Raw genomic sequence first — 10499 nt, 5'->3', positions numbered from 1 at the left:
GGTCAGGCTTTCACTCGGTCAGGCTTTCACTCGGTCAGGCTGTCACTCGGTCAGGCTTTCACTCGGTCAGGCTTTCACTCGGTCAGACTTTCACTCGGTCAGGCTTTCACTCGGTCAGACTTTCACTCGGTCAGGCTTTCACTCGGTCAGGCTTTCACTCGGTCAGGCTTTCACTCGGTCAGGCTTTCACTCGGTCAGGCTTTCACTCGGTCAGACTGTCACTCGGTCAGGCTTTCACTCGGTCAGGCTTTCACTCGGTCAGGCTTTCACTCGGTCAGACTTTCTCTCGGTCAGGCTTTCACTCGGTCAGGCTTTCACTCGGTCAGACTTTCACTCGGTCAGACTTTCACTCGGTCAGACTTTAACTCGGTCAGACTTTCTCTCGGTCAGACTTTCACTCGGTCAGGCTTTCTCTCGGTCAGGCTTTCACTCGGTCAGGCTTTCACTCGGTCAGACTTTCACTCGGTCAGGCTTTCTCTCGGTCAGGCTTTCACTCGGTCAGACTTTCACTCGGTCAGACTTTCACTCGGTCAGACTTTCACTCGGTCAGACTTTCTCTCGGTCAGACTTTCACTCGGTCAGACTGTCACTCGGTCAGACTGTCACTCGGTCAGGCTTTCACTCAGTCAGGCTTTCACTCGGTCAGACTTTCACTCGGTCAGGCTTTCACTCGGTCAGACTTTCACTCGGTCAGGCTTTCTCTCGGTCAGACTTTCACTCGGTCAGGCTTTCACTCGGTCAGGCTTTCACTCGGTCAGGCTTTCACTCGGTCAGGCTTTCTCTCGGTCAGACTTTCACTCGGTCAGGCTTTCACTCGGTCAGACTTTCACTCGGTCAGACTTTCACTCGGTCAGGCTTTCACTCGGTCAGACTTTCACTCGGTCAGACCGCTATTATAACGGCGGAGGATCGCTATTATAACGGCGGAGGATCGCTATTATAACGGCGGAGGATCGCTATTATAACGGCGGAGGATCGCTATTATAACGGCGGAGGATCGCTATTATAACGGCGGAGGATCGCACGCATTTATAACGGCGGAGGATCGCACGCATTTATAACGGCGGAGGATCGCACGCATTTATAACGGCGGAGGATCGCACGCATTTATAACGGCGGAGGATCGCACGCATTTATAACGGCGGAGGATCGCACGCATTTATAACGGCGGAGGATCGCACGCATTTATAACGGCGGAGGATCGCACGCATTTATAACGGCGGATCGCACGCATTTATAACGGCGGAGGATCGCACGCATTTATAACGGCGGATCGCACGCATTTATAACGGCGGATCGCACGCATTTATAACGGCGGATCGCTATTATAACGGCGGATTGCTATTATAACGGCGGATTGCTATTATAACGGCGGATTGCTATTATAACGGCGGATTGCTATTATAACGGCGGATTGCTATTATAACGGCGGATTGCTATTATAACGGCGGATCGCTATTATAACGGCGGATCGCTATTATAACGGCGGATCGCTATTATAACGGCGGATCGCTATTATAACGGCGGATCGCTATTATAACGGCGGATCGCTATTATAACGGCGGATCGCTATTATAACGGCGGATCGCTATTATAACGGCGGATCGCTATTATAACGGCGGATCGCTATTATAACGGCGGATCGCTATTATAACGGCGGATCGCTATTATAACGTTGGATCGCTATTATAACGGTGGATTGCTATTATAACGGCGGATCGCTATTATAACGGCGGATCGCTATTATAACGGCGGATCGCTATTATAACGGCGGATCGATATTATAACGGCGGATTGATATTATAACGGCGGATCGCTATTATAACGGCGGATCGCTATTATAACGGCGGATCGCTATTATAACGGCGGATCGCTATTATAACGGCGGATCGCTATTATAACGGCGGATTGCTATTATAACGGCGGATCGCTATTATAACGGCGGATCGCTATTATAACGGCGGATTGCTATTATAACGTTGGATCGCTATTATAACGGTGGATTGCTATTATAACGGCGGATCGCTATTATAACGGCGGATCGCTATTTTAACGGCGGATCGCTATTATAACGGCGGATTGCTATTATAACGGCGGATCGCTATTATAACTGCGGATTGCTATTATAACGGCGGATCGCTATTATAACGGCGGATCGCTATTATAACGGCGGATCGCTATTATAACGGCGGGTTTGCCAGCGCACGCCAGGAGCGGTTCACAGCCGAGGAGACCGACGTTCTCGCCAGGGCCGTAAAACACAGAGAAGTGACATTGGGGATGATGGAGAAACCACACAAATGAGCTTCGGTTAAACAGGCGTATAATAATGTGTGTAAATGTGTTATTTCGATTTATGCCTATTTCTTCACATCTTCACGGACACAACAATGATTTCCCTCGTGTGGTAATATTTTTCCTTGTAATAATGTATGATTTGCAAAAATGAAATCTGCTGCGTCTGTTTAGATTAGAGAATCAAAGTGTGTGTGTTGTTCACACGCTACATAATGGCCAAGCACGCGCGCTTAAAATAGCATCTGACTAACGCGCGGCGCTACTGTCTTTAGACTGGTTTCTCCTGGTCAGTGGAGGAATTGTTTTTTCTTAAACCGCAAAATAGCAGCAGGGAACATTTGTGCCGGAACACACTGTCTGTGGAGGGAAAGTCCGCTGTGAGCGGGTGCAGAATAGCAATGATACATGCGTCGGTGTACAAAGTCAATTGCACTGGGTGCAAGATAGGACCCCAGAAGTGTAAACCGGAAACTTGATGTTAAAAAAATGATAAAGCGCAATAAGCAAATATATCTGCTATTACAGTTGCCTATTTCAAAATATCTGCAGGTGTGTATTCATGCAAACAATCTGTTATGTCTTGAGTGAACGTTTGTGGAGCAGTTGGGAAACGCATCTGATGCGTAACATTAAATTAGATCAGCTTGTGTGTAGTGTTTTGCAGCAGCGTCACAGTGCGATGTGTGAGCTTTGCAGTGGGTGAGAATGTGAGTAGAGTTTTGCAAAGAGAGATCATGAGCTGGAGTGTAAATACAGACAGGAAGTTCTTTTCGGTTTGTGGTTGTCATCTAGTTGTCGAGTTTGAGGGTTCAGGGTTATTCTGTGCGATTGGAAGGTTGCTGTTGCTCGACATTGTGGTGGCAACAAACAATTTTACATAAATTTTACATATCTGAAGAGATATTCCCTTGCAAGGAAAGGTGAACTTTGGTAGTGGGTCATAATGCACTGAAGTGTAGGATATGTTCATGCCCTCAGTTACAGTACTTTTTAAAAACTAAGTCTACATTTAAAAATGCAAAAATAACTTTTTCTACATACACTAACTCTATGAAAGCACGGCAAACTCTATCCAATATCTAATAGTTCTGTCAAAACACTAGCACTAGTTTTCTATCCAACATGAACATATAGTCGCAATGACTGACTAATACTCACACCAGATGGCGTTACAAAAACTGCATTGTCATGCTTCAGTTCTTTTGCATACAATAGCACATATGAAAGTAAATCATACAACAGTGTTTCAACAGCAGTTTTGCTTTCGTGAAGTGTAACTAATAACTTTCGTTCGGTACAGATTCATTACAGTGAAATTAATTCTGAAAAGTCATTCTAAAAAAATCACTTCTATACATATTCTGTATTTTCTTAAACTTGTGTTCTAATAATAAATTATTATTATCAGTGTTAAATCATACAGTTCTGTAAAGCTTCATTACAGAGAATAATTCAATATGAACAAATTTGTTGAATATTCCGCAGGTTAGACAAATATTCTCACAGCTTTAGAGAAAGCAGTTTATGTCGATATCATGTGTCACAAGAACTCTCTGTAGGATGTGGGATAATATGGCAAGCCGTTTTAACATTCAATCATTGCAACGACTACTATCTATTTTCATGCTACTAGTTCCTGTTCTTTAGACACTAGTATCTTTTGTAATTGTTATAGTAAATATTCTTATTTTACTAGTCACAACTGTATAATAGTCTTTATTTACTAGTCTTATTTTTCAATTAAAAATCTTACTAGTAAAATAAAAAATTGGAATAAATACTAGTATCTAAAAAATAAGCACTAGTAGCATGCAAATAGATACTAGTCAGTTTAAATGATTAAATGTTAAAACGGCTTGCCTAGTTTTTTTGCGTGTAAAAATATGCACAAAGATTTTACAACAAAAACACACACACACACACAAAAAGAAAAATATCGAACTGTATATTGTGTCGCTTTGATGGAACATTCTGTTTATTTGGTATCAAAGAAAATGGTAATAGGCCTATTTGAAATCTTAAGCTCATCTCTTCAATTTTGTGCTGGATGTTGAAGTCTTAGCAAACAAACAAACAAGAAATTAAAAGAAACATAATATCATCATTTTCATGTTGAAAATATTGTATAATTGCATGTTGAAGCATACTCAGTTTAAAAATGAGTCATTTTTTAAATTTTTGTATGAAGCTTTTGTCTGGATCACTCAGTTAGGCCTGTGTTCGGATCTCACAAAGATGATCAAGATTAGATTTATTGAGCATTGCATGTTTGTACTGAACCTGAAACTCAGGAATGAACTAAATCAGAGATGCAGGCCTTACTCTATGGAGACAGATTAGAATCATTAATAATTCACGCAGAAAACCTGATTCACACACGCGTAGACAATTTCACATGCATGAAACCTAATTCACGTACGCAAAAAAAAAATGCACGTGCGTGGACATTTTTTTTCCCCCACAAAAACCAATTCACATGCGTAAAATAAAATTATATATTCATAAAATACATTTCACAAATGCAAAACACAATTCGTAGATGTGTGCGTGTGTGCGCGTGTGCGTGTGCGTGCGCGTGCGCGTGCGTGTGTGAGAGAGCTCTTGACCCACGCGGGTCTGTCGTACTCTTTAGCCAATCAGATGCGAGCTTACCAATCATATATGGAATCCCCTGAGAGTGCATTCGAGGAGCACGGTTCTGCGCACCATTTGCACAATACGGATTAATTACAACGGAAATGAAGCCTCAATGAAGCTTTCAATCCAGCATGGCGAACGAAGAACTGGTACGAGTTTAGTTTATTTAATAAAAGACAGTCCAGTGTGGCGTCTAGAGGTGTTGTGCATTAATAAATCACTGATATGACAGAACTCAAGCATTCGCATTCCCACTGGACTTCTGGGAGAGACCGCTTCACACCGAGATTGACTGGGACAGAATCCGGCTCACCAAATGATACGTTATAAGTTACTTTATAATGCATATATACATACTGTTTATTATATAACATGAAAATAAAGTCTGATTGTTGTCTCCTGTGAAGCAGCGCAAGTTTGGTTAAAAAGGTGATCATAAAACTGAGGAAGACAATTTGTGTTGGGCTTTATTGAGACTTTTAGTTTGAAATCTTGAGATTTTGTGACTTTGAGATCCTTTTATTGTTTTGGTCAAAATTTTAATTAAATTTATTGTCATATTTATTTATTTGTATTTAGTCTTATGGTTGTGGGTGGATTTTAGGCTTTGTTGTAAATAGTTAAACACATCAAATATTTAATAAATAAAGGATCACAAATATATATATATGTATGTTTGTAGTCAAGACTGTAATATTTGAGTGTGTGCATAAACTGAGTTCATTATGATATTCAGTGAAGTAAAAACTGTCTAGCCTTAGTCTTCAGGATATGGAAAACAGTGAGATTAACCATTTTGAAATATGAATATAGGGAATATGAAATATTCCTGAGAGGGAATTTGTAATGGACTCAATAGCCAGCATTTCGACAGAACCTGAAACAAAATATACACACACCATACAAGTAAACATAAGAATATACATCGCTAATCTGATCACACTTTATAGTATGACTGATAAAAAGGAACATAATTTCCCTTTCAACTCCATAAACCACAATATGTGTGTAAAACACAGTGTCTGGTGAAGTCTTTCTCACACTAACATGCGTGTCCCACACAGGACATCTGTCTGCACTCCTCAGTTCTTGTATGATTGCACATGTGATTTATTGATTATGAACATAGGCTTATGATTGATTTGGGTTTATTATGATGTCATTTATTACCTCGTAATGTTGCTATCAATATTTGTGTAAAAATAAAATAATGATCTGCCATCTTTATAAAGTCATTTTCTCTTCACTGTAATTTTCTCCAAATCTCAGGTGAAAATAGTCTCCTCTACAAAATAGTGGATAAATTAAATATTCATCCATGGCATGTAATATTTTGTCTTTCATCAGTATGTATATCTTTCTTTAGAAAAGCATGAGTCCGGGAAATTTCCAAAATGTGTTGATTTGACACAGAACGACCCGATACAACACAACATGTTCAAGCAAACCTCAATCAATGAACCCGAACCTGTTGTGGAGTGTGTCCTGATGAAGATGATCACGTGATCTTCTGTAATACTGATGATCTCCAGCAGAGAGAGACACTTCTGTGTGATGAACTGAACCGTGTGTCTCTAGAGTCATGAGATTTAGTCTTCAAGAAACATCTAGACTTTAATATGATGGCAGATTTTTGAGAGTTTGTGTAAAGTGTAAAGATGAACAGGAGTATTTTTCAAAGGTCAAAAGTGCTTGATTGATTTTAAATGATTCCTTAAGAAACTGTTATTAAGTTTTCAAAACACTATGATTGTCATATCCAGCTTTTCGTATGTTTAATGTCTTAATATTCTCCTGTCATGTATATAAAGCTTACTGTACGACATGTTTCCAGCAGATTCGTGTTTGGAAACTCATGTCTAATCTTAATAACTCTCACATGACAATCATAACAGATCTCGTTCAGTCCAGACACATTTCTCTCTTTTGCTGATTTATATCATTTGAAAGATGAAGAACAATGTGAAAATAAACACACAAAGAAGCAATTTAAGTGAATATTTGTAAAGAATGTCCTGCAGACGAGTTGGACTGAACCCAAAGACAGTTTTATTGAATCCAAAAGTGAACAGATACAAAGCAAAGATCTAACTTGATTTAAAACATGAAAATATGAACTCAAAACAAATGAAAACATGAAAATATGAACTCAGGAACAATGAAACATAGGGCTATTGATACACAGATCAAGACAATATCTTATTTCTTTATTTTTAAAATAACTTTTATTCTTACATGGAGTGGTGCAGATATATTCCTGTCAAATTTATTTGCTGTATAAATGTATTTTCCGTGTTGGCAAAATGAGTCGCAATGAGCAAATTTAAAACAAATTTGTTATAGTTATTTTCACATTCTCTATTTTTTAAAAAGTCGATGTTTGAAGTCGAGTCAATAAAGTCAACGTTGAGAAAAATCGAGTTAAAGTTTCCAAAACAAAATCAGCAAATATTGTTTAAAATCCCTGGTAATAACACCAAAGTTTGACACACACCAAGTCAAAACCAAATATCTATAGGAAAACCCTTTTTTTATGTGTGTGTGTGTGTGTGTGTGTGTGTGTGTGTGTGTGTGTGTGTGTGTGTGTGTGTGTGTGTGTGTGTGTGTGTTTCGGATCTGTCGTTTTGTTTACATCAGCATGAGTTTGAAAATCACATCTCATTGGTTCAGACTCAAGCCATCGAGAATTCACTATGAATATTCACAAAGTTGGAATATTACGCTTTAAAGCGATACTAAACTTGTGCGCTAGTCGAGGAGAGAGCAGAGAAAACTGCATTTCATGGACAAAAGAAAGATACTCCTCTCAGAAAACACACAAGCAAAGATACGTTTAGATGTGTAATGGCTGTATGGAGCATTGAGATCGCTAGACGAGGGCTTAATTTACTAATTCGACCAAAATGGACATTTTTCTGTTGTGTCTGTAATTATCCTGCGCATTCACACTCATTACGCCATCACGGGTCACACATATAACTCCAGTTCATATTCATCACAATGAAATCTAGAAATATTTGCTTTGCAATAATAAAAAGGTGATTTAACTATTTTACTTGTTTACATTTTTTTACACTCTATTTCACCTCTTAGTTTTTACTAAACCCAGATTTGCACACGTGTGCTTGTGATGTTCCTCATGAAAGTCACTGAGGATAAAATCAAATTTACCCAGAAATGCTTCAGAAGTAAACATCAGAAATAATGTCACTGTACAGTTTGAAAATGAGTAAACATTTACAGTACTGTGGCATTTTGCTCCGACTCACTAGATTCTGGTCATTAATAAGTTATTAATCACAGAACGAGTGTCAGACGTGCAGGTGAAGAGTTCAGAGACTTGTTGAGACTCGTGACCTTTGACCTTGCCTTTGCCAGCGCCATGCTGTAGTATCATACGGTGAGGTACGACACATACAGTAATAACAGAATTACATGAATCTATGTAAAACTGTTTCATGCAGGAAACCGTTCAAACACAATAATGTGTAGTTTTTGGTAAACCTGAACACTTTGCTGACAGATTGTTTGAGATGTTCCTCATGTAAGTATCTGTGGATGTAATCCAGAGAAGCTTCAGAGTGAACATCAGAAATGACCCGCTATACATTTTTCATGAAGAAAAAGTACGTAAGGAACATTCCACAGTGAGTTTACAGTACACTGTGGCTTACACTGATTCTGCTCATTAATGAATCATATTCTTAATCACAGAACGAGTGTCAGACGTGCAGGTGAAGTGTTCAGAGCTCTGTGAGACTCGTGACCTTTGACCTCGCCGTCGCCAGCGTCATGCTGTTGTATTACGACACATACAGTAATACTTGTGTAATACATTAGTCAATAATGTAAAACGGTATCACGTATGATTATTCATACACGGTCATGGTGTACTGTAACCCTGGCTGTGTGTTTAGCTCTGAGTTTGACATAACATGTGTTTAAGAAGTGACTTAAGATAGTGAAGAAGAAGAACCTGCAGGTTTGATGACAGGAACTGATGCTTTCTAGAAAATGAACACACACACACACACACACACACACACTTGTCAATATAACTGCGTCATTCACTTCTACACAGTTTTAGCTTTATTCACTGTTTCTAGAGATCAACCTTCAGGGCGGCACGATATTCAAGAAAAATTGTTAAATAATGCAATATTTGGTTTACAATACAATAATCATAAGTAAATGCAATTAAAATTAAACACACTGTCACACACACACACTCACTCACTCACACACACACTCACTCACTCACTCACTCTCACTCTCTCTCTCTCTCACAGACAGACAAGACAGACACACACACACACACACACACACACACACACAGAGAGAGAGAGAAACAGGAACACAGAAAATTACGAACGCTCCAGTCATTTGAATTTAATAACGTACAGTATTAGTAAATGTTGAAATGAACATGAACTGAGATTAATAACTGCTGTAGAATATTGTTCATTGGTAGTTAATGTTCACTAATGTGGAGCTCAGTGTAACGCGTTCCCTCCAGCCCTAAACACACACACACACACACACACACATACACACACACACACTTACCTCATCTCTGACTTCTCCAGAAACATCTCAGAATAACTCTCTGAATCACAAGAATCTAGAAATTAAAACATGAATAGTTTTATTCTCAGGGAATGTTTGAACTGATTCATGAATATGGTAATATTTATTTCAGTGTAAGTTTCTTTGGATAAACGCATGTATAAATGATTATGCTCGTGTATAGTTTATATTTGGAGGAGTGTGTTCAGGATCCAGACTCAGATCTGCTGACGAACGACGTGTGTTATCCTGAAACTCACAGTTCGGTCTGTCGCTCTGAAAGCTGTTCCGGCGAGCTCGTCTCTCACTCTTCTCCTCTCCAGCGTTCAACACGCCATCTTTCTCTCTTCTCTTCTTCTGTGGACTGATCCACATGCCATGCGATGTTTCTCTTCAACTCTCTGTAGAATATCTGTTGCAAACAAAACAAGTACAGTTAGAGTTAAAGCGGGTTTAAATCGTGTTAATGATTATTGTGCACTACAGGTTTGCAGTTTCAGTTTAATACAAACATCAATATCCGGATCTAAACAGATAAATACATCTCTTTATAGACCATTAAAGATAAATGTTTTACTCACCTTGAGCTGAAGAGCCGATATATTCACTGCGTCTCTGAGATCTGCTGTTGAGCTGAACTGGTGGAACTGGTTTCTTACAGCAGGAAAACTGAGCAACGCCTTGAAATGACATTCATTGCATAACTCATTTCTTACAGGAAACACGAACAAGAATGTTTTAGATGTTTTACGCTGTTTGCATTGTGTAGTTCAGCAGAATACGGGTGAGTCCATGAGAACTGATGTAACTGAAAGTATTTTGTTGTTTCTGAATGACATCCACATTCTCTCACAACTTTAAAGAAGAAAAACTTCTTCTTCTTCATCACACACACATAAAATGTAACCAACACACACACACTTTACATTTTCAAAAAACATCACTTATGTTACGTCCAAAGTGTATATTTGTGATAACTGCATGGTGTATTGTGGTAT

General features: G+C 39.1%; 1 long non-coding RNA gene across 1 annotated transcript; it reads right to left on the bottom strand.

The window, feature by feature from the left end:
* Positions 1 to 6963: 6963 nt before the first annotated feature.
* Positions 6964 to 10146, bottom strand: LOC306984827. Its single transcript, XR_013794655.1, has 4 exons — positions 10083 to 10146; positions 9762 to 9913; positions 9502 to 9556; positions 6964 to 8942 (listed from the first exon to the last, which is right to left on the bottom strand). It is a non-coding gene; the product is annotated as an uncharacterized lncRNA (long non-coding RNA).
* Between the last annotated feature and the right edge of the window lie 353 nt (positions 10147 to 10499).

The sequence above is a fragment of the Phoxinus phoxinus genome, assembly GCF_949152265.1.
Source record: "Phoxinus phoxinus genome assembly, chromosome: 17".
NCBI lineage: Eukaryota > Metazoa > Chordata > Actinopteri > Cypriniformes > Leuciscidae > Phoxinus > Phoxinus phoxinus.
The sequence above is the reverse complement of the archived record's forward strand: the minus strand, read 5'-3'. Positions and strand labels throughout refer to the sequence as shown.